Here is a 24,849-nt window from a genome sequence, read left to right on the forward strand (position 1 = left end):
TCTTTGCCTCCAGTAATAACATGGCCTTCTCCCTGCATTTCTCTGTGTGTCCTCTTTTCTACTTAGAAAGATACCAAGTTATTGGATTTAGCGCTTACCCTGATCTAATATGACTTTATCTTAACTAATTATATTAACTACTTGTATCTGCAGTGACTCTATATCTAAGATCACATTCTAAGGTTCTAGGTAGACATGAAGTTCTAGGGGCCACTAATGAGAGAATTTAGAATGTGACAGAGGTAAGAGCTTGCCAAATACAGCAAAGAGTGCTATGATTTGAACATGTATGTCTCCCACCCCAAATCCTCATCAAGTGATCTACTTATTAGAAGATAGGGCCTTTGGAAGGTAATAGTTTTCGAGGTAATCAGGTTTGGACAGAATTAGTATCCTTATACAAGAGGCCTTGGCTGTATGCTGCTAAGGATGAGACCTGATAGGACGCCTGGGTGCAATTCCTTGTTTAACCTGAAGGATGAGCATGGTAGCATGTGCCTGCAATTTCAGCAACTTGAAGCTGAAGGCTGGTCTGAGCAACATAGTGAAACTTTGTCTGAAAGAGCCACATGTGGTAGTGCATGCCTATAGTCCCAGCTACTTGGGAGACTGAGACACAAAAATTGTGACACAGCAAGACCCTATCCTAAAATCAAAATAAAACAAACAATCATATGAAAAAACAAAATAGAGGCCCATCGAGCTTTGTTGCCCTCTGCCATGTGAGGACACATAGGAAGTGTCATTTGTGATGACCAAGACTTCACTGGATGCCACATCAGCTGGTGTCTTGATCTTGGACTTCCCAGCCTCTAAAACTGTGAGCAATACATCTCTATTATTGATAAGTTATCCTATCTGATGTATTTTGTTGTAACAGCCCAAACAGACTAAGACAAAGGGTAAGACTGTTATCTGAAGTATCTGCCATAGGATAGTCCATGTTTTGTTAGACGGCAAGATGCACATTCATTGTTGCAATTTCTTACATGGTAGAGTTGTTATGATTAAAGTTGCTTGAGGTTGGGGCCAGTGAATGGTTACGTCTCTGGACTCCTACATCGTCAACCACAGTTGGAGTTCTGGACCCAATGACTTGAAACTCACGCCGGGTGCCTGTGTGTGCATGACTAAAATTCTTAGAGGAGAAGGGATTATGGTGTGGTCATCCCCCCTGAAGGGGTGATTTCTCACTTCCTATCTCTCTGTCTCTCTCTGTCTTTCTGGCAAGTGCATGCACCCTGTAGCAAAAATCTCTCTAAAAAATAGTCATGATTATAATAAGTTGCTTAAGGTCCAGGTCTGACCACCCTGGTTTGTTTTCTGGCTCAGTTTTACCAATATGATTTGAGGCAAATTACTTAATTTCTCCATGCTTCATTTTATTCACCTGTGAAATGGGTTGTTGGGGAAATAAAATGAAATAATGCGAAGCACTTTACACAAAGTAAGTTCTCAGTGAAAGCCAGTTACGAAAGTGTTGGCTATGTGAGACTTTGAAGGCAAAAAGTAGAGCAGGCTATGAAGATATTGAGTGGGAGGGAATTTCAAAGGAATGGTTAAGTCTGCCTAGGGAGCGTAAGTTAGGAAGCGTAGGTTAGGGAGCATAGGAAAGACTTCATGTAAGGGCTACTATTAGAGAGATGGGTAGGAATATGCTTTATTTATCCAGTCTGTCTTTTAGGAACAAGGACTAGACCAGTGTGGAAGGAGCAGAGAAAATAAGACAGGAGAGGTGTGGGACTGATTGGAAAGACAGAATGAGCCTGCGTGGATGTCAGGGTGGAGAGGCTAGCCCAGCAGGCATGCATGGTCATCGTGCCATCTGCCTAACTTCCCACACCTGTGTTGGGATGGCCTCTCCTCGGGAAAGCCAGGATGGACGGCATTCCGCGGTCTCTCCAGAAGCTTAAATCAACCTGGATCTCTGCACTGCTGCGCTATTGTTCTCCTCCTGGATGTTGGTTTCCAACTGTGTTATAAATTTCATGGCTCTGCTTTGATGTAGCTCACATATTTCCTCACCGCTCCTCATTGGTAGAACCAGAGTGCCCACTGTTAGAGTCTTACACTTAGCTCAGATGTTTCATTCCAAACTTTGAGTTTTACAACGTTGTATTGTATGTCTCTCCACCCCCTCACTCCTTTATCTATAAGCCAGGTTATATATGTGACTCTGTGTCTGGTCCACTCTGACCCCTGGATCCTTTCCAACCTGTCTCTGGGATCCACAGGCATTCTAAATCTTATCCTGGCCTAATTTGCTTCTTCCTTCTCTACAGGGCACTGTGATGTGCTCACACAGTACTGCTCTGTATCAGGGATGTGGCAGGACGCTCCCCACCCCAGCCATAAGCCATAAAATTAAGAATGGCAAGACTCTTCTTGATTAATTTCATTTGCCTGTCTTTAAATCCATTAACGAAAATGCCCATTTAAATCATTCTTTTGCAAGCATATTTGTAAATAATACTTAAAAAACACTTCATCTAATTATTCTTACCACAGCTGAATGTTAACAGATTGAAGATGAGATTTATGTTTAGACAGCATTAAGGTACTAATTTTTTCTCAACAATAGGCACTGCAATTGACAAAAGTAAAACAGAAAAGGAAGACCAACAAAAATTAATTTACACCAGGCTTAATAGTTTCTCTAAGTAAATCCAGTCTCTCCTCAGCTGCCTTAGAAAAGCCATAAAAATTTCTGAGAATGATCTGGAGTTTAGGATTCCACACTAATTGCTTTCCCTCCCCTTTTACCTCATCCCCTTCCCTCGTTCATCTGGACTGCAAAGGGACATACAGTTTCCATATCCAAAATGCCTTTGGCTCTGCTGGGGTAAGGAAGTCAGGGGGAGGAGGCAGGCCAGGGAACCACATAAATAAATGGGAATTTCTACGTGGACATGAGGATTTTCTGTTTCATTTTTTAAAAATGAGAAGACGGCACGAGTATACATTCCAAAAAGAGCAATTTATTTGAGTCTATCATTTTTGGCAACACAATAGAACGCACATTGGGATGAACAGTCACAAATCACTCCCCTTCCCACTGTCTGTTTTCTCCACCATATGTTGCGGAGAATACAATTCACATGCTGAAGTTTCGCCTCCTCGCAATGTGAGAAAGCATCTTGTGATAGCAGCAGCCTGGCCATTGAGCCAGTGCTTTGTGGAGCTGTGGGGGTGGGAGAAGGAGGAAGCAGGAAATACAACTCGCCCTCCAGCCAGAAGGGTTTCAAAGACTAGAGAACCTGAGCCATATTTTGCTTCTGAGCAATATGGACTGGCCTGAGCAGAACTGGGTACTTGCCACAGTGACTTCCGTTAGCTCTCAGAATGTCCAGGCAGAAGCTAACCGGCAGCGCCACCAGTGCAAACGCACGGCCTTTGCATCCCGTCAATCGCTTTTTCAGTTGGCCATTTTATACATAAGGATAATTCTCCTTTCCCGTAATCAGTGAGATGTGTGTGTTTGAAGTATTTACTTGGTAGGAAGGTTGTATAATATCCCCCCAGGCTGCCCAAGATTCACCCTGGTCCTCCATGATGAGCTGAAAATGGGATGGCAGTTATTGGTGAAATAGGTAAGAGGGAACTCCATGCCTACTCATAATTCCAGCCTTACCAGTACTTGGTGGTAGCTCAACAATCTGACTTACCTACCATGTACATTCCCAGAGACAGGCAAAAGCTGCGTAGGATCCTTCAATGCCATTGGAAGTCTCCATTCATCATGAAAGCCATGGCTGGCTGTTCTGTGTGTCATGGCTTTCATGAACTCCCATCCGTGTACATGGCACAGATGGCCCTGATGAAACGAAGCTTTCTAGAAACATTCTAAGCCGACTCGGTATGAGGTCAAATATTTTATTAAGCCCTGCTCTTTCAGTTGTCTAAGAAAAAAAGAAAAAAAAAAAACCCAACAACTTGTGTTTTCATTTACAGCATGACAATGTTTGAAGCAATATTTCAAAAGTGTTTTAATCAATTACAAAATGCAAGTCAGACTTCAGGGAAGCGTCATGAAAAACACGAGATTGTTTTTTAGTCCTTGAAAGTTATAAGAATCACAGGTAAAAAGTGAATTTGATTCCTTACATTGCCCATCAAACCACGTGTCTAAATTAAACTGAACAGATGTGGAAAAAATGAGTTGGGGCTTCACATTTAATTCTAAATGAGCTTTCAGGTTCCACTTCCTATGGCCAATTGTAGCCTAAGCTGCCTTATTGCCTAAAATCTGCAACTTGATACTAAAAGCTTGTCAAAATTAAGTGCACGCTTTATAAGTTTACGTTTTTACAGTCTAACTATTTTTCTTTGATATTTGACAGGGACACAGGTTCCCATGTCATCTGGCCTTGAAGTACTTTTAGAACTTTCTCCTGGACCAATCTGGGGAGCTCAAGGTTGCAGTGAGTTATGGGGCCTTTAAGCCTCCTGCCCAGCAGCCGGCCCACAGGTCCACACTGAGGGCTAACACCTGTTGGCTGGACAGAGCAATTAATTTTTAAAAAATGCAGTACGCCGCCAAAAATCAAAGCTAGAGGATAAAAATATAATTTTACCTCTTCAGCTTCCAAGGATGGCCTTTGATCTCTGCCAGTGTCTGTGTGGCAGGGGACACAGATCTTAAATTTTCTTCCCAGAGAAGCACCTTTAAAAGAACTGATGGAATGTTTCTATGCTCTGTCATAACACTCTTACATAATTACTTAACGCTGAAGCCTGAGAGAGTCACTCACGACAAAAGGCAAGTCTACCAGATGTCTCCCTCTTTAGGGAAATTATCATTGGAAGCTCTTAAATTATACTACAGTCCCTTCTCTGTAAGATCAAATGCTATTTCCCTAAGAGGCGTTAGTTGGGTTTTCCGGTTGATGATTATAATGTGGTATTTGTTTCAGAATATCTGTCCATTAAATAGATAACTGTGAACTTCAAAGAACTAAACACCAATCTGGACTGGGCATGGCCACACATACAGCCTCCCTCCTTCTCCAATCCCTTTGGTAGCCAAGACAAGGTCACTGATCAGGGTAATTTGCAGGAAAAGTCAATTTCTCAAGTACTGAAGCAGGTGTTGTGGCACTCTATGACAATTTACTGAATCTAAATTGAGGAAGTTGAAAAAAGCAAAGGTCATGATCCACAGGAAGAATGGGGGAAAGAAAATCTCTTTGACTGTATTTTTAACTCCTTTCCAACCAAGGTGCACTCACCAACTGAGGCGATCAATGCTCAAAATAAATAAATGAAAATCAGAGTATCTCACTCCAATCAGCAACTTTCTGATTCCTTTCATGAAAAGAAGAGAATTTCATGTTGGTCTGAATTCGCAAGGAAATAAGTTCAATGCATAAGCGCTAAAGAGCAACTCTTCTAGTTATGAGTATTGGGAGGCAAAAAGCAACCCAAAATGTCAGAACTTTCTCTTTTTAAAAGATCAAGCGTATTATATATGTGTGTTTTTAAGCAATATTTTTGCTATAGGGTGTGTGTGCTTGTCAGAGGGATAGGGAGGGAGAGAGAGAAGTGAGAAATCATTCTCTGGGGGGATGGCCATGTTGCAATCCCTTCTCCTCCATTCTCCTCTGGATTTTGGGCATGCATGCACATGTGCCTGGCATGAGTTTTAAGCCACCGAGGTTGGGCCTCGAACCAGAGCTGATTACATGGGAGTCCAGTGATATAAACATTATGCCATCTGCCTGTCCCCTATAATATATATTTTATGACATACTACTTAGCAGAATATGAAGTATAGTTTATAGGATAATATATGATACACATATAATATAAAACCAAACAGATAATATAAAATCCTGGATATTATAATCTAAATCTGCCTATCTCCCACTGCCCTAGCACTAGGGATGAGAACACAGCTAAAATACAAAATATGTTTAAGAAGGGAAAAGAAACATAAGCCTTAGAATTTGTGATGTTGTTGGGATGCTAAGGAGAACATAGGCGATTAGAAGATTTGACTTGAACTCTAGGTAATCACTAATTAACTGTAATCATAGCAAATCATTTAACCTCTTCAAGCAATCATTTTCTCACCTATAAAAATGGGGGTTGTTGTGAGGATTAAATGAGCTAATATATGTATAGAAGTGCTCAACAATGTATAAAAATCAATAGTCATTACTAAACTTCATAGCACATTATCCTGAAGGGTGGTATGCATATCACCAGTATGCATGAGGTTGGGGTAAGTATTTAATATACAAAAACAATGAGTCAATTTGGGACCAGCAGCTGGCATAATGGCTATGTAGCTAGACTCTCACGTAGTTGACCATAGTTTGAGTCCTGGACCCAGTGGCTTAAACTCATGGCATGTGTGTGCATGCCCAAGATCCTGAGAAGAGAATGAAGGAGAAGGGATTGTAGTGTGGCCATTGCCCCAGGGGGGTGATTTCTCACTTTCTGTCTCTCTGTCTCTATCAAACAAACAAACCAAAAATAAAAAAAAAATTAGTTAATTTGAAGAGAAGTGTTAAGTCAATAACAGAATTGTGGGAAAATATTAAAGGTGGCATGCAAATGACTGACATTTCAGTAACTTTTCCTGGTTTACTAAATATTTTTGGTAAGGAAGGGAAAAAAGATGGAAACACCAAACACTCAAATTTTGCTCCCAGTACAAGATCATTTCTTTTAAAATGAAAATAAGAAGTAAATACATGGGCTGGTTTTTAGTTAATCCAACACTCAGCCTAAAACGAAAATATACATAAGATTCGCTTCCATGGACGTTTTTCCTGTGAAAAAGAAAATTCTCATGAAAACAATACTATCGAATTTAAAGACTTCTGAAGTCTAGTTGGTAGTTCAATGGTTTCATGCAGAATTAAATGCAATAAAGTCACTCTCCAGCATAATTGGAATGCCATCCTTGGAACTGATGTCCTCTGTCTAATGAGGCAGATGCACACAGCGTTTTGGGTCAGAGACTGTAATAGCCACAGTAATCATCAATGTTATGTATGCTGACCTCTCAGTTTATACATGGGGAAACTGAGCAACAGAGAAGGGCTGCCATTTGAGGACCCTGCATATGTCACAGATCCAGGACTAGAATGGGCATTGAATCTATTGACAAAATTCAGGGCTTTTCCTGGTCCCCAAGTGCTTAAGTCCAAGATAAGTCAGAGGGACATTCAACATTGAAATCCCTTCTGTTCTTTTTTTTAAAAAAAATAAATTATTGGTGCTAGTAAAAAATGCTATATCATACACAGGACAACCTTAAAAAAATTAAACAGTAAATGTATTAAGCATCAAAATGTAGATAAGGGGAAGATGGTGGAGAAGAAGTAAGACCACACTTTGAATGTAGGACCCACATGTGAAGATCTCAGGTTCTTGTCCCAGGTCCACTCTTGTCATATGGGAATGTGAATATGTGTGCCCCTGCTCTGGGCTGGCTGAGGCTGGGGGGTGCATTGGAGAATGAAGATCCAGAGGTGCCTCTCTCTATTTTTCTCATGGAAGAAATAAATAAATTAGAAAAAAAGAAATACAAGTTCAATCTTACTTTCTTCCAGACTCATATTCTCATTTGTTCTTAAATTTTATGGTTCTTTATATTCTTAGTTTAGTTCTGAAGTTACTTTCCATATTTTTGTCACTTTCTTTTAGGTATAAAACATACTTTCTAAAAGGTGCTTCTTAATCTTTTATTTTACTTATTTATTTATTGTTTTGGAGAGGTTTTTGCTATAGGATGAATGCGCTCGCCAGAAAGACAGAGAGAGACAGAGACAGAAAGTGAGAAATCACCCCTCGGGGTGATGGCCATGCCACAATCCCTCCTCTATTCTCTTCTCAGGATCTTGGGCCTGCATGCACATGCTCCCAGCATGAGTTTAAGCCACCGGGTCCAGGAATTGAGCCATGGTCGGCTACATGGGAGTCCAGCGACATAGCCATTATGCCAACTACTGGTCCCAAAGTGCTTCTTAATCTTAATCATGACGTTTACCTAGGGTTTATTAGAATATTTTAGTATTTGGTATTAATTATTGAAAATTAAGTACACAGAATATTTATCCATTATGGAAATGATATAAATGTCAACACATTACTTTGGAGCATTTAATCTGAAAGTAACATGCTTTTTTTTTTTTATGTTGATACCCACTGTTTAGTGAAACAGATATTTTCCAGTGACTACTTACATAAATTCCTAGAAAATAAATATATCTTGGTTCTCAGAATTCTATGATTGTCTGACTTTTAAAAATCAACCAAACATGTGGAAAAAAATATTCCTTGCTGTGACTAGTTTCAGAAAGCTCTGGCACTTCACTGACGTCTCTGGCATCATGCCTTCTAGAACTAGAAGCCCAACCCAGGGGCCGGATGCTGGGGCGCTGGTCAAATACAATATTCTCTGAGGCAAGTCCAAGGGGAAGTTTCCTCTTTCAAGTCCAGAGACCTCCTGGTACACATGGGGCACATACTTGCCCAGGATCCAGAGCTGACTGAAGGCCGGAGGTGGATCACGGCATCAAGTTGGGGTGCAATTTCTCTCTTTTCCTTTCTTTCATAAAATAAATAAACTTAAAAAAAAAATTTAGTTTACGGGCCAGCAGATGGTTATGTCGCTGACCCCCAAGTAGTCAACAATGGTCAAGTCCTGGACCTGAAAGCTTAAGACTCATGCTAGGCATGTGTGCATGCATTCCCAAACTCCCAAGAGGAGAAGGGAGAAGGGATTACGGTGTGGCCATCCACCCTGGGGGGTTATTTCTCACTTTCTATCGCTCTGTCTCTCTGGCGAGCAATGTGCCCTCTAGCAAAAATGTCTCTTTAAAAAAAAAGGTTTAAAGGACCAGCAGTTAGCGTAATGGCTATGTCGCTGGACTCCCACGTAGTCGACCACAGTTTGAGTCCTGGACCTGGTGGCTTAAAACTCATGCCGGGCACGTGAGTGTGCGTGCCCAGGATCCCGAAAGGAGAATGGAGAAGGGATTGTGGCGTGACCATCCCCCCTGGGGGATGATTTCTCGCTTTCTGTCTCTGTCTCTCTCTGTCTGTCTGGCGAGTGCACGCACCCTATAGCGAAAATCTCTCAAAAAAAAGATTTAGTCAGGGACCAGCAGGTGGTGTGGTGGTTAAGGTGCTGGACACTCCCCGCTGTCTGACCACAGTTCGAGTCCCAGACCTGGCAGCTTGCTTTCTCACTCTTTCTCTCTCTCTGTCTCTCTCTGGTCAAATTAAAATAAATGAATGAATAAATAAAATAAAATAAATAATTATAAAAAAAAGGTTTAGTCAAGAGTCAGTTATTTTAAAGTTTCTTTTTTTCACTATGTTTAAAATTTTGAAATAATTTTAGACATGTAGTAAAGTTTCAAAAATAAGACAAAGAGTTTCTCTATCCCTTCATTCAGATTGTCAAAATGTTCATATTTTACCACAGTTTACTTATCATTCTCTCTCGGTAGAGATATGTTAATTTTTTGCCTGAATCATCTGAGAAGAAGTCATAGGCGTAATGTCCTTTTACCCCTAAATAAGTGTTTATTTTCCCTGTATAAGGACATTGCCTTACATAGCTACAGAACAGTAATTGAAATGAGGAACTTAGCCTTGGTCTAACGCTGTTATCTAATTTATGGACCTTACTCGGTTTTCTCCAATTGTTCCTCTAATTTGGTTGGCAGTATTGTCGCAAGTTCATGTCAGGGCCAGCACGCAGCATGGTGGTAAAGGCACTGGACTCCCACATGGTCGATCACAGTTCGAGTCCCAGGCCCGGCAGCTTGAAAATCATACCAGGCATGTTTGCGTGAGTATGTGTGTACCCAAAAATCCCAGGAGGAGAATGGAGAACAAGGGCTCATGGCATGGTCATCCCTCCTAGGGGGTGATTTCTTACCTTTTCTCTCTTTGACTCTCTCTCTCTCTCTAACACGCGAACACATCCTGTAGCAATAAAGAGAGAAAAGAAAAGAAAATTCATGTCATATCCTAAATGTCTCATCAATTTTGGAAACCAGAGGCTCCTATTCCACACAAAAACTTAATATAAACATTTTAAATATTTAAATAAGTTGTCAAATCAATTTTTGAGATTACGTACCTCTCATTTTGTGCTTGAATCTGTAGACCAAACCTGTTAGCACAACTTCTGGTGTCTTGATGTGAGTCACATGATTATGTCTCAAAAGAGTGATTCATGCTGAAATTGTGATTTTGCCTGTGTGTACTTTGCAGAGTGAGTCCCATAATCCTGGACAGGAACCACAGGCTCTCACCTGCAAACCCTGGAGAAGCCCTCCCAGGAGCACGCTGGATGACAGACTTGATTTCCTCCTCTGGTCAGGGATTTGGAGATCTTTCTACATCTTCATATGTGGATTACACGAGCCATCTAAAGCGCTAGGACCAGGGCTGGTGCATGGTGCCCAATCACTTATAGACATATCTGATTTTATTATTTGAATGAACTAATGGGCAAATATACTTTGTTTTGCATGAAACTGGATAAAATTTATTTTCAATTTGCTTTGAAGTAATTAGCACATGTATTTTTCCACAGCTTTTCTAATCAAGCTAAATACTAGACCTCTTCATGAAAGGAAAAAAAAAAAGATAATCACCATGTTATCTTCAGACTTTTTAAGTTATAAGGATACATTAAACTAAGAGCACAGGATTGGGGCAGGGGGCTATTTTATTTGTATTTTTCAATAGATACTTACAGTACAGTAAAACAGTACACCATGTACTTCCTAAATGATCGTCAAGTTCTGATTTTAGTCTTTGCCTAAGAGGTCTTAAAATAAGAAAATTTACTGGAGAAACAAAACACAATGAAAAGGCTTCTTCCTACCCATCTTCTATCCCTCCTTCCTTTCTCTCTCTCTCTTTTTTCCTTTTCTCTCTTTCCCTCTTTATTTTATGAAAGGAGACATCTAGCTTGGGAATGTGACCCGGAGCTGATTAGCCAGGCAAATAAATAAATACAGTAGAACACACAAATAAAAGTGGTCACACCTGCAGGCACAGGGTTGGGTGAGAAGGGTTGGTCCTGGCGAGTCACACTGACCCTATTTCTACCACCACTGACCATCCTGCAAGCACAGCTGACAACACTTCACCTCCAGCAAGGTCAGGGCACAGCGCAACAGGAACAGAGGCGGCATTGTCTCTGCATTCACACCGTGCCCTGCGTGCTGATCTGCAGCTGCTGCGTGGCCTCCCCATGGCGCGGCACCAGGGCCTCCCTAGACGGCATGCATCCTCACCCCTTAGCTACCTTTCTCCAGGAAGCTCTTCCATAAACTGCCTTCTCTGGGTGTTTTGACACCTCTTCAGTCCTTTGGTGAAGTGAGAATTTTAAACTTTCCTATTTGTACCAATTGCCTCTAAAGTAGAAGTTAGGTGGGTGGGGTGGGCATTGCCACCTGGAGCCAAAGGTTCAAAGAGAGCTATGATTAATGAATTAGAAAGCTGATTCACTGAGCCATGACATTAGTACAGAATGCCATAGCAGAAACTACAATAATTATACGTGAAAATAATCATTCAACCTGAGAAAAACATTTTCTAGCCACTAGACAATACTGCTAAGGCAAAGAGGTAATACTTTTATAAAATCTTCCTCTAGGGACCAGCAGTTAGCATAATGGCTATGTCGCTGGACTCCCACGTAGCCGACCGCAGTTCGGGTCTCAGACCTGGTGGCTTAAACTCACGCCAGACACATGTGCGTGCGTGCCCAAGATCCCGAGAGGAGAATGGAGGAGAAGGGATTGCGCGTGGCCATCCCCCCTGGGGGGGGTGATTTCTCGCTTTCTGTCTCTCTGTCTCTCTCTGTCTGTCTGGCGAGCGCACATGCTCTATAGCAAAAACCTCTCCAGAAAAAAATCTTCCTTTAGAGTCAGCCAGTGGCATGGTGGTCATGGTGACTGGATGTTTGCAGTTGGAGTCCTGGACTCAGTGGCTTGACAAAACATACCAGCCACATGTGTGTGTGTGCCCACAGTCCTGAGAAAAGAAAGGTGAAGGGATTGAATTATGACATGGCCATCCCCCTCTACCCCCGGGGGTGGTAGTGCTTTCTCACTTTCTCTCTCTCTGGCAAGCACACGTGACCTATAGTTCAAATTAAAAACAAACAAACAAACAAAAGCAAAAAAAGTCTTCCTATATACTGGAAAAAAAAAAAAGAAAAAGATTATTCTGATTTTTGTAATGAATTTGTCAAGAAAACTTAAATTTGAATTTTGGCTTCATTACAGGTTTGGCTCTTTTTGTAAAAAAAAAGTGCTTCTTGATGACTTGATTATAAACAACTTAGCACATGACTAGTTCAAGAAAAAAAAAATCTTTAAATGAAAACTTCTCCATTTCTATCTCATGACCAAAAGACTCCATAGAGGAGAAAAATGTTTTCAAGACTATAACACAAGTTTTGGGAAAAATTGTGGTCATTATTGTTCATTTATTTTCCTTATTGAGCTAATTTAATTATCATAGAGACATAAACATTAGCTCCAGTTCTGGGCTTCTCACATCTGTTAGTAAAGATTTGATTAGGGCTACACAAATGTGCTAGATTAAACTATCTAGTTGGTGAAATTCAAGCCACCTGGATATTTTAGCAACATCAATAAGAATAATTCTCTTTTTCAAAATCAGTAAATCCGAGCTATATTAAAAAGAATTAATTAATGAGTGCCAGATAGGCAAAACAAACATTTGACAATGAATCATATTATCAAAGGTTTTGAGGGAGATCCCTCTCAGCTTATGTTTAGATGTCAAATTATATTACCAAAACTAAACAATCTGTTAAGATGATGTCTTAATGCAATAAGTCTCCAGTGCCATACGGTCTTATTTTTTTTTTTCTATATATAAACTTAAAATTCTTAGTTTAAAAACAAACAGCTCTATTTGCCAGTGATAATAAAATCATAAGATATTTGTCCCAAAATGTTCCCTATGTCCAAGAGCTGTTAATATATTTAAATCCTATTTAAAAAAAAAAAAAAGAAAAAAAACCTATTGCAAAGTTTGGTGGAGATATGACACATACTTCTTGAAGAGTGTTCCATAGGAAAACCTCAGTAGAGACATGGTAAGGACTGCAAGTATTAAGACAGGATCAGCTCTTGGCCTGGTGGTTACTTGATCTGGATCCCACATGGCTGACTGTGCAGTTTGGGTCTTTACCTGACAGCCTGAAAAACACCGAGTGTGCTGGAATGCCCACAATCCAAAAAGGAGGCAAAAATAGAGAAGAGGGGATTGCGGCATGACCATTCCCCATGGGAGGTGCTTTCTCACTTTCCCTCTTCCCAGTAAGCTCACAGGCCTCCCTCCAAAAGGATATATAAAAATTAGGTGTTTTATAAAGTATATAAAGAATTTAAGAGCTGAAAGGAGTCAAGAAGTCATCAAGAAAAGACGAATTTACTATCGACACATTCTTAATTCTATAAATGGACAGATAGGAAATAGTTTAGGCTTTGTGAGCCCGATGAGCTCTGTTACAACTACTCCGTTCTGCTCTTATAACCATAGACATGAGTAAATGAATGGGTGTGGTTATGTTCCAATAAAACTTTATTTACAAAAGCAGGTAAGAGACTAGAGTTGACCTACTGGCAATATTCCGATGCTTTCTTGTGGAGTCCAACTTTCACATTCTGAAGATCAGACATGTCGGAGCTCGTGTGGGAAAGCAACTTGCCCAGGGTTAAATGGCAAGTTACACAAGTAGCAGGGCTAGAGCTGGATTCTGCCCTCTGGCTCCAGGCGAGCACGCATATGGGGCTGAATTAGTTGTAATGATATGTGGATGGCTGACCATATCCAAGAAAGTCTGCTTTTGCCTTCAAAAACATCCCAAATGCTTCATGCACCGATGTCTACAGAATTGCAATGTGGAGATGATTCTTCAAGCCTCTGGAGAGTAGGTTGCTTTCCATAGTCCTTGGTAGAATCACAAAGGATATTTTTAAGAAAGGGACATAAACATCCTGACAGCTAACCAAGCATGAAAATGCTCGACTGAGAAGCCACACTTGGCTTGCTTCATTAAAGGCCATTTCAGTCCTAGAAAACTGCATTTCTATTGAATATTTATAACAAATATGATTGAATAAGAAGAATTTAAAGTGGAAAAAATCCTGTGTGTTGTGATTCCAAATTAAATCTTATTTTCACGGTTGGCAGTGTTTTGTATTCCTCAGGTTTGCCTTGTAGAAAGAACTACCTTACTACAAAATCCTTTTCCAGTACCCCATAATAGGACTTTCTAGATTAACACTGAGTCTCCAGCATCCATTTTCCAGCAGTTCCCCCATCCCATGACTCGTTCTCTTCATTTGAATGGAAGTGGAAGAAATGAATTTCTAGGAAATCCTAAATGGAGCAGTGAGTCTGAGTCTTTCCCAATGGACATCTGTGGAGAAAGGCTTTCTAATCATTGCTCTAAAACTGACAGTCCAGAATGACATGATTGATGAAAGGGAATTGGATGTTTGAGTCAAAATGGACTGTCATTAAATAACTGAACCAAGTAAATGAAATGGAGTTTCCAAGGGGCCGTGGGGCACATTCTTCTTGAAAACATGGGCCCGGTGTTCAGGATGTGTTTTACCGAAGGGGGTGGCAGGAATGGAGGGAGCCATTACTTAATGGCTCCCAGCTTGCAAAGGTGAAATAACCCACACTGTGTACATATTTTGTATTCAGCAGTTCTGCGTGGATGTTGATTTGCACATTTCTTATCAAACAGATGAGGCTGCATCTTCTCATATGTTGTGCATTTTCTGGCCCTAAAACCACAAAAAAGGTTTCCTTACTAATAAATGCAAATAAAATTCTACTACTGTAATTGTCTTCTAGCTTAGGCATTTTAAACCAGGTTAGAAGTAAATTAACTTGAATTATTTGCTACTTTAGCTTACAGAAGCAAAGAAAATTGTATACATGCACAAGAAAAAATTATGCATTTATGTGAAAACATTATTTTTATATATGGGTCTCTTTTTGATCAGAACGACAGTATATTTTTCAGAAATCTTATTCATTTTATACTTTATGTTAGAACTTAGCTTACACATAATACAAAGTAGTCTTGGGATATAATAAAAACCTCACACATTATTGAATATTGGAGCACAGAAAAGTTGTTTAAAAATTTGCAAATGAAAGCTTGATCTCGCCTCTCCCACCCTGCAGTTCCACCTTCCAATCTGTCTCCTCCACCTCCCAAAAATCTACCAGATTTCCTTAGGTCAAGGATAACGAAAGCATGAATGATTCAGATGAACACCTTTTGAACTCTCCTCAGGAAGACTTGAGTGGTAGGAAAACTTAAAGTCTTAACCGGAATGCATGCAGGTGGCCATTTCTGGGCTTGACACATCTTGAAACAGTTTCCGTGCCTAGCAAGGAGGCTCCTGTGTCACAGGGTGGCTTGCTCCAGAGAGAGGAAAAGCGCGCACACGAAGGACAGCATATGTGTTAGTTCAAGAGCAAGACTGACCATCTTAAAGGTTAGCAGTTCAGAATCTCATTACCCTCCTCTCGGAAGCTGGCCAGAGCACAGAAAAGGACCGAAAATGCATTTAAAAAAAAAAATTACTGAAGGAATTTCTGTTCTGGTTTCTGTAACAGGCTGCTTAGAAACACAGGACAACATATAACAAGAATAATGAAGACAAGCCATTAGCAAGCTATTGAATTAGAGTGGACCTACTATGGTCAACGCTTAATTGTAAGACTAGACAAATGTTTGTGCTTGTTAATGGCAGGAAACCCTGGCTGAGCTTTTAAGATAGACTTGAAGCAAACATGGGGCATTTGGACTTCATACTTTTATATTAGTCTCATTCCTTGCTCCCTGCTATGTTCTTCTTATTATTATTCTTTTTTCTTTTGGAGAGGTTTTTGCCACAGGGCATGTGTGCTTGCCAGATAGACAGAGAGAAGAAAGCGAGAAATCACCCCCCAGGGGGGATGGCCATGCCCCAATCCCTTCTCCTCCATTCTCCTCTCGGGATCCTGGGCACACACACACACGCAACTGGCATGAGTTTAAGCCACTGGGTCCGGGACTTGAACCGTGGTCGACTACATGGGAGTCCAGTGACATAGACATTACACTAACTGCTGTTCCCTTCTTCTTTTTTATTTTTCTTATTTTTGTTGTTGTATTTATGTACCCTTAGAAGCTACTTTAGGTTTTTTTAGAAGTAGCAAGAGTCCATAAATATTGTGAATTGTACATAATTATGGATATTTGAAGACATTATCAGTCGCTGATAGGCACAAATGATTATAAGAAAAGCTGGAGTCATTAGCCCAAATAAAGGATTAGCGTTAACAATGGAAGTGAACCTAGAGTATAATTAATGAATTCTCTAATTGCTCTTCCTGTGTTAGTTCATTAAGCCTGACTATCGAGTGGATATTCAGGCATCTGTCTCCAACATCTGTCATCTCACTGATTCCCCAGGTTGACTCCAATGAAGCCTGGGAAGAAGGTTATACCTTTTCCCCTTCATGCTTCTTTGCGTTGCCTTCCCAGATCTGAACATGCTGTGAGAACAAACACCATTCCCTACTGTGACAGTATGACAACGGGCAGGATGGAGGTTTAACCAATCTAAGAGTAAATGAAAAATACTGCCATTGTGCTCCTGTCAGCCTTTCCTGATGGATGTACTTGGTCCACAGTGTGGCAGCTCTGGGCCATGTGTCATCTTTAGGCTCAGGGCTTTCGTGGTGACGAGACAGTAGATGGACAGACATCAGCTCAGGTAGATGACTTCTCCTAATGCATGGACTCTTGTTGGAAAGAAGAACCACGTGACCCCTCCCCAGAGAAAGGCTCTAAATAGTCTCACTACACTCAGAGACTAACAGCAGAGAAGAAATAAGCTTAACACTTCCTTGTTTTGTGATGATCTTTATAGGAGTAGTGTTCTCGGTATCACACTCACTAAAAATCGCAGGAGCAGAAAGAAGTAGAAGAAAACAGAGACCCAGAAAGAAGCAAAAGGTGTCTATTACTTAGTGTGTTAAGTTCTAGGACTTTACATTAAAAAAGAATAGCTGCATAGGCTATTATTAAAAAAGAACAAGAAGGGACCAGCAGTTAGCATAATGGCTATTTCGCTGGACTCCCATGTAGTTGACGGTGGTTTGTGTGCTGGACCCGGTGGCTTGAAACTCACGCCGGGCACGTGTGCGTGTGTGTCCAAGATCCCAAGAGGAGAATGGAGGAGAAGGGATTGCGGCATGGCCATCCCCCTTGCAGGGTGATTTCTTGCTTTCTGTCTCTCTGTCTGCTCTGTCTGGCGAGTGCACGCGCCCTTTAGCAAAAACCCCTAAAAAAAAAAAAGAACAAGAAAACTTAAGCTTAAGTGTAGTTAGTTAGCTAGAAAAAGCAGCCCCTGAATGAGCTCAAAGCTAGAAATTATGTTGATTGGGGGGCAGCAAGCTGGGTTAAACCACCTTCCCTGCAGCTATGGGTGGAGATTTGAATACTCAATTGAATGGAGTTTAGAAAACATACAGTCGTCCCTTGGTACCCATGAGAACTGGTTCAGGACTCCCCTCAGATACCAAAATTCATGGATGCTGCAAGTTCCTTATGCAAAATAGTGTAGTATTTGCATATAACCACCTGCAGATCAAACACATTTGGAAAAAAAACATTGTATATGTACCGGATATATTGAGACTTTTTTTCTTATTATGATTCCCTAAACAATACAGTATAACAACTTTTTAAATAGTATTTACATTTTATTCCTTATTATAAGTCGTCTAGAGATGACGAAAAGGATTGACTCCCAATTACAGATATTGAGAGTTCAGAGGACTGACTAATTTAGGAATGTGAGTGTGTGTGTTTATCTTAAAGTTTCCTGCTACTTTTAAAATAGATTGGTTTCTGCTTGCACTTGCAGATATAAATGCCGATAGGTATAAACACTTGCTCATGGTCCTTACTGTTACTGATGTATAATATCTGGGGGTGATTCAGAGTTCTAGTTCCAGGAATTTATTAGGAAATGCTCTCCTATATGAAAGGTAGGACTTGCTAGTAGTTTTCCTCTTTTGCAGAAAAGCGAGTCGAGCAAATCAGTGACACCGTTAAAAGCAGAAGTCATCTGTGATGTTCCAGGTCCCGGGCTATATTTCACATTTGAGGTGAGGATGGGGGGCTATGTGGAAGGTGGAGAAAAGCACAGAATAATCAGGAAGTTGTGCTTCTAGCCCAGATTCTTCCACCAAGTCCAGTGACCTCAGAAGGTCTCATCCTTGGACGATTACTGTCTGTAGAAGAGAGGCGTGAAGTTGTTGATTTCTAAAGTTCCCTTCCAGTCTGACTTGTTTTAAACATTATGCCCTTTCTGTCTCTGGAGAAAAAGAAGCTTATTCCACGTGGGTGGAGGTCTCAGGAAATCACTCTCATTGAGTAAACTGCCCTCCTCTTCATGCTGTGGGAATCACAACCTCCTCTCAATTTAATAGCATTTTGCATTTAAACAACTACCAAGATGAAAAGATCATTTCCCAAGAGCCATCTGAGAGATCAATTCATAGAGAAGATTCCATTTTATCATCTTATCAGTAAAGTGCATTTATTGATATTTATTATGTACTCACTGTGGACTCGCCACCACAAGGAGGATAAAACAAAGAACACGGCAGAGCAGTCCCTGCTCCTCTGGAGTTTACAATTAAATGGAGGATACATATTTTTAAAAACGAGTCATTACAATTGGGTGAAATAAAAAAAAAATAACAAGGTAGTACAGAAAGCTGTGAGAATACAATCCAAGGGTTAGGAAAGGTCCTCCCTGAGGAGATGGCATTTAAACAGAGCCCTGAAGGATGAGGCATAGTCAGTGAGCTGCAGTGAGATGTGGCGAGAGGGCGAGTCATTCATCCATGCTCTGTGAATCAGCAGAGTGGAGGAGGCATCTACCAGGGGGTAACAGGATCTTAATGGGCAGCTCAGTAGGGAGAAGGGAAATCTTTGAAACAGGAAAAGATGAGAAGTCTGATTCTGCCGTTTGGAGGGACTAATGGATTCAAACAGGATGTATCAGACAGGTTCTAACTTGCAAGCAATAGATCTTGACTCTAGAGGATATCTGTACAAAAGGTATTTATGTGAAAAGATTTGGGGCAGAGTCTTTCTCTTTCACTCAAGAGGGACTAGGAGGGATAAGTAGAATTAAATTTACTCTCTTGAAACAAGAAAACAGTCAACAGACTACCTTAAACTGTTGCTAAGACACTGAACATCAATGAAGAGCAGTATCTCCAAAAGACAGGGTTATTAAAGAGGTGAGCTCTGTGGATGTCCCAGTCTGCTGACTGGAGGGAGTTTCCAGGCTATTGCATAGCATGAATCAACCTGGTGGCAGCTAATGGACTCCTTGAGTTGAAGACATAAAGTTAAAAACCAAGCAGTACACAAGGGGAATTTCAGATATCTGCAAAGTCCCTTGAAAGTGTTTAGCTGGTTACTGATCATTCTGTGGGCGTCAAGAAACTATGCAAACCCAGGAAAAGGACCAACTGAAAGGATTAAAGGTGACAGTATCTAGCATTCTTAAAGGATGGGAAAAGTATGTGTTCCAATCACTGAGGCTGGAACACCTCCTGATGCACAAAGCATTGGATAGAGTGTGCTAAAGAGTATTTTCTCAGTAGAAAGAAATAAATATCTCTAGATAGCATAGCTCTGGTACCACCTAGGAAATCTCAAAAGCAAGACCCAAATGATCTAAACTATTTTCAAGTAATTCAACCATGTCACAGAACAAAGCCCACGAATATTTACAGGAATACAAACAAATCAAACATTCAATTTGATGAAACTTATAGGGCCTGATAGTCAAGTAAAAATGCCAGGAATGCAGAGAAGTAGAAAAAGAATGACCTGCAATGAAAAATCAATCAGGATTATGATCTGTAATGACACATCAATCAAAACCAACCCTGACTAACATAGATGTTAAAGTATCAGACAAGAATATCAAAAGAGTTAGTGTATGCATTCCATATGCTTAAAAAATTAAGCAGAGACATAAAAGGAAGATATAAAAAGGATTCAAATAGAGCTCTTAAAGAAGAAAACTACAAGCTATGAGGTAGAAAATACATTGTATGGGATTGACAACAGTTTAGACCTGTTAGACCCTCTCTTGCATAAGAGAGGGTCATATCAATAAAAACTTCGAAGATAAAGTGTAAAAAGGAAAATATAAATTTTAAAAAAAATGTAGGAAGCATTAGTGAAATAGGACTTTAGAGGACCTTAGGGCCTAATAGAAGTGGAACTGGAATCCTCAAAGGAGAAGAAAGGTGGGAAACAGAAAAAAATATTTGAAGAAATACCTTCTAAGTGTTTTGCGAATTTTATAAAACTATAAACGCAAGGATCCATGAAGCTCAACAAAACTTAAACACATGAAGCATGAAGAAAACAGCACCAAAAAACATCATAATCAAGTTCCTCCAAAGTGAAAAATTTTGGTTCAGCCTAGGTGGTTCTGTCTGTAGCACATTGGATGATAGCGCTGGAAGCCACATGGCTGACCAGCTCTCAGCCAAGGCAATTTGAAGCTACACGGGATGTGAGCATGTCCAAGGCCCTAACAAGCTGAAAGACTGGAGCAAGGAGATACAGTGTGACTAGGCCCAATCAAGGGTGACTTTCTCTCTTTTTTTACTCTCTCACACCTGCATGCAGGCTCTCTAATGTGAATAAATAAATAAATAAATTTAAAGAAAGAGTTTTTTTAAAAAAAGAACTTTCTAAAAAAAAGTAAAATATCTTAAAATTAGCCAGAGGAGAATAAATCACTTTATATACAGAGGGATAAAGACATGGATTCCAGTAGATTTCTTGTCAGAGCAATATGAGAAGAAAATAGAGCAATATTCTTATAAAACTGAAAGAAAACATATCTCTCAATCTAGAAGTTTTATACCATAAAATATCTTCACAAACAAAAGTAAAATAAAGGCTTATAGGTATACAAAAGTGGAAAGAATACATGTAGCAGACACTCACTATAAAAAGGCATCTTAAAAATTCTCAGACAGAAGGAAAATGATACCAGGTGGAAATATAGATTTTCATGAATGAATGAATGAGTGAAGAGTACACGTAGGAAATCGTAGCTACATAGTTAAATATGTTTTATTTCTGGTTTTAAGGTATTTTAAATAATAATAAACAATTTAAACATAACTAATAACAATACAGTGTGGAGTTTCTAATATGTAAAAATAAATTGTATCATAGTAGCCAAAGGCTGGGAAGGGAGAATGAAGACATGCTATTGAAAAATATCTTATAAAAAAAAAATCTTATAACATATGGGAATTAGTACAATAACATTTGAAGGAGAATTGCAATAAATTAAATATGTATACTATAAAACCTAAATAAATAACTAAAATAACAATAGAGTTATGACTAGTAAGCCAACAAAGGAAATGAAATTGAATGGCAAAAATATTCAACTAATTCAAAGGAAGGCAGAAAAAAGAGGAGAAAGGTAGCAAAGAACTGAAAGAATAAATAAAAAACAGACAATAAAATAGACTTAACCCTAAGTCTAATAATATAACCCTAATGTGGTTATATTATTAACCACATTAGATGTAAATGATCTAAATACCAAAATTAAAGGCAGAAATGTTAAGACTAGATATATTGCTTACAGGCACCATAATTCACATATAATGACAAAAAGAGGTTAAAAATAAAAGGATGGGGGGGCCAGCAGGTGGTGTGCTGCTCAAGGGCACTGAACTCCCTTATGGCCAACCATGGTTCGAGTCCCATAACTGGTGGCTTGCTTTCTCATCCCTCCTCCCCTGATTGAATTTAAAATAATAAATAAAGTTAAATAAAATAATTATTTTTAAAAAGAGTAAAAGGATAGAAAATATATACTATGCTAACACTAATCAAAAGAAAGATAAAGTGGTTATATCAATATCAGACAAAGTAGATTTCAGGGCAAAGAATATTACAAGAAATAAGGGAAGTTACTTCATAATGAGAAACAGATCTCTTCATAAAGAGATATAACAATCCTAAACACTGAATATCTAATAACAGAACTTCAAGTTACATGAACAAAACCAGTGAAATTGTAAAGAGAAAATTAAAAATCAACAATGATTTTCATGAAGTTGAATACTCTTCTAGTAATAACTGATTAAAGAAGTAGACAATCTCTAAAAATATAGAGTATCTAAATAACACTATCGATCAGCTTGATGTGATTGCCTTATGAAACATCTAACAACAGAATACACATTATTTTTAAGGGCATATGTACATTTACCAAAGACTTACATTCTGTACCATGAAAAAAAGTGCTTTAAACATTTTAAGAGAATCCAGATCAACATAAAGGAGGTTTCTTGATCAAAATAGAATTAAATTAGAAAACAATAACAGGAAGATATCTGACAAATGACCAACTATTTAAAAATGACACATTTCTAAATAAACCATTTCTCAAAAAGAAGTCAAAAGGGAAGTTATAAAAATAGTTTTAATGAATGAAAATATAATATATCAAACTATGAAATGCCATTAAACAGTACTTAGAGGTAAATTTATAGCACTGTATGTCTATATTGGGAAAGAAGGGAGGTTTCAGATCATTGAAGCTCATTTTTCCCCATAGAAAATCATACACACACACACACACAATAGTAAATAAAACCCATGATAAGAAGAAATATCAGCATCATGACAGAAATCAATACAATTAAAAAAAAAAAACAGAAAAAAAGAGAAAACTAATGAACCCAAAATTAGCTCTTTGAGATGATAAATAATACTGAAAAAATCTCTAGCCATACTTATTAGAAAAAAGAATAGAAAACAATAATTACCAATATTAGGGATGAAACACACACAATAGTAAATAAAACCCATGATAAGAAGAAATATCAGCATCATGACAGAAATCAATACAATTAAAAAAAACAGAAAAAAAGAGAAAACTAATGAACCCAAAATTAGCTCTTTGAGATGATAAATAATACTGAAAAAATCTCTAGCCATACTTATTAGAAAAAAGAATAGAAAACAATAATTACCAATATTAGGGATGAAAGAGGTCTGTGAAATCACTATGGAAACTATAAATAGTAAAATAATAAGAGTTTATGAACAATTTTTTCTCAATAAATTCAATTTAAATGATCTAAACAAATTCCTTGAAGAACACAAATTATCAAAACTCACTCAAGAAGAAATAGTATGCCCAAATAGCCCTATGTCTATTAAAGTAGTGAATTTGTATTTAAAAATATTCCCAAATGAAAGTGCCAGAATTGGATGTCTTCCGTGGTTAATTTTACATTAAAGAAATTAATAATAATTTAATGCCACACAAACTCTTTCAGAAAATAGAAAATGGGGAATGCTTCCCAACCCATCCTATGAAGCAAGCATTACCTTAGTAACTAAACCAAACAAACTATAAGAAAAGAGAACTACAGACCAGAACCTTGTAAGCATAGATGCAAATATTCTAAATAAAATTTTAGCAAATGGAATCCAATAAAGTATAAAAAAGCAACACATCCTAACTATCATGTAAAGTAGATTTAACATGAGAAAAGCAATCATAATTCATATGAATAAGCACAAAAGAAAGAACATTGAACTATGGCTCAACAGGACAAGCAGAAAACTCATTTGGAAAAATCCTACAACTGTTTCTGTTGAAAAATCACAGGAAACTAGGAGTAGGAGAAAACTTCTCCATGCTAGGAAGAGGCCTGTATTCAAAACCTGTAACTGATATTACTCAGTGATGAAAGATTCAATGCTTTCCCTCCAAAAAAAGGAACAAGATAGAAATGTCTTGGTCTCATTACTCTTATTCAACATTGACTGGAATTTCTAACAAGGAGAATAAGTCAAAATAAGAAATAAAAGTCATCTGGACTGAAAAGAAGAAATAACACTCTTTATTTACAAAGAGATGATGATCTATGAGAAAATCTGATGGAATCTACCCAAACATTACTAGAACTAGTAAGTGACTTTAGCACATCTTCATGATTCAAGATCAATATGCAAAAATTAATTTAAGAATATATATACACTAGAAAAAAATCAAGATCTAAGTTGTAACAATACCATTTAAAATAATATTATACAACGTGAACCATAATACTTAGAGATAGATCTCGCTAATGCCCTATCCTGAAGAGGACCCTAATGACAACTATTCTTATAGAGAAATTTGACTGAAACAGATATGAAGAACTTATACATTGAAAAATATAATAAACACATGGCTAAAAGATATTAAAGAAAACTTAAATAAATAGATGTCCTTTCTTCATTAGTCAATACGGTGTCATTACTTTTCTTAGTTGATCTACAAATTCAGTGCAATCCTAATTAAAATGACACAGGCATTTTTGTAGAAATTGACCAACTGATTATGGAAGTCCATATACAAACACAAAGAATCTATAGTAGCCAAAACAACAATGAAAAGCAAAAACAGCTTTGGAGGATTAACGGACTGATTTTAAGATTACATAAAATTACAATAGTCAAGACACTGTAGTATTGACATAAAGACAAAGCGACCAATGGATTAGAACAGCGTCCGAACACAGACCCACACAGATACAAACGATTGGTTTGTAATACGAGTGCAAAGGTAGTTTGGTGGCAAAAATTTAGTCTCTTCTTCCAATAGGCCAGAACGATTGGATATACATTTGCAAAGAAAGGTGAAATCTAAAACTATAAAACTGAGAGAAAACTGAGGGAAAACTTTTAAA

The sequence above is a fragment of the Tupaia chinensis genome, unplaced genomic scaffold (genome assembly GCF_000334495.1).
Source record: "Tupaia chinensis unplaced genomic scaffold, TupChi_1.0 Scaffold139602_1, whole genome shotgun sequence".
NCBI lineage: Eukaryota > Metazoa > Chordata > Mammalia > Scandentia > Tupaiidae > Tupaia > Tupaia belangeri.